Genomic DNA, 1,744 nt, shown 5'->3' on the forward strand with positions numbered 1-1,744 from the left:
ATAAAAAAAAAAATATGTTTTTTTTTTTTTTTTTTTTTGTAACTGTTTAACAAAAAAAAAGAAAAGAAAAAATTAAAGCATAATCATATATATATAAATATAATAAAATTTTTATTTTTATTTTTAAATAAATAAAAAAAAAAAAAAAAAAAAAAACAAAAAAAAAAAAATTTTAAAAAAAAAAAAAAAAAAAAAAAAAAAAAAAAAAAAAAAAAAAAAAAAAAATGGTTATATTTATTTTATAATATAATTATTATTTATTTATGTTATAATTTTTTTTTTTATTTTTATATATAAATAATATATTATATATAATTTTAATTAATAAATAAAAATTTTTTTTTTTTTATTTGTTCGTACATATATAATAAATAAAATATTATATAATATATATATATAATATATATTAATATATATTAATAATATAATTAAGTTTTATAAATAATTTCTTCTTTCTTTTTTAATTATATAAAATGAACTTTTTTTTTTTTTTTTTTTTAATATGTACTTCTTTTTTTAACCTTTCCATAAAATTCTTTATATAAAGAAAATATTAAATATTTAAAATTTCGTGCATATATATATATATATATATATATAAATGGATGAAATATAAAGAAAAAAAAATATTATATATATATATATATATATATTTATATATATAATAATGTTGTATTATTTTAAGATGCCAATGAATTTTTATTTATATAGTATTTATCCATTTTTTTATAATATAATAAAATATATATTATATGAAAGAAATAATATATATAAATATATATATTATATTTTTAAAAAAATACATCTTTTATATATTAAATTATTATAAATAGTATTTTATGTATACTTTTATTTATTTTTATAATATATTTATATGTATCATATTCAATGCATAAAAATTATTATTTATAAACAAAATATTATAATAAATTTCTATTTCATCCATAATAATAATGTATATTATCGTTGAAGTAACTAATTATTAAATAAAAAATTAATATAAAACACATGTGTGCTCTTTTATTTTTAAATATGTGAATCTTTTTGTATTACCATAAAAAAGGAAATATATATAATAATACATATATATATATATTATATTCCTCATGTTTATTTTTTTCTTCTTTTTGGTCAATATGTATAAAATTTTATAAATGGGTTGGTCTTATTGAAAATATAATATTTCTCTATTGCTAGAACAGGTAGCTAATTGTATGTTTTTTTTTTTTTTTTTTTTTTTATTTCTCTTAATTATAAAAGGATCATAAAATGAAAAAAAAAAAAAAAACTACCTTGTTAAATAAATATAAAAAAAAAAAAAATTTATAATATATAATAATAAAATGAAAAAATGAAACAGAAATAATTAATAAAATAAAAATTTTTAAATATAAAAAAAAATTATTAAAAAAATGGATACACTATAAAAAAGACTTACATTATATTTATTTATTGAACACACGATATAATCTTATATATATAATATATATTATATATATATAAATTTTTGAGTAAAAAAATTTTATATTACATGTCACTTATGAGTTATAAAAAAAAAATAAAATAAAATATAAAATAAAATAAAAATAATATAATATCATAGTTTAACAAAATCGCTTTGTGAAAAAAATTATATAACATTAAGCATAACAATAATATTTATATAAATATTTTATTTGAAAAAGCCATATCATTTTTTATTTATAATATATATATTATATGTTATATATATAAATATATATAT

Source organism: Plasmodium gaboni, chromosome 10, assembly GCF_001602025.1.
Source record: "Plasmodium gaboni strain SY75 chromosome 10, whole genome shotgun sequence".
NCBI lineage: Eukaryota > Apicomplexa > Aconoidasida > Haemosporida > Plasmodiidae > Plasmodium > Plasmodium gaboni.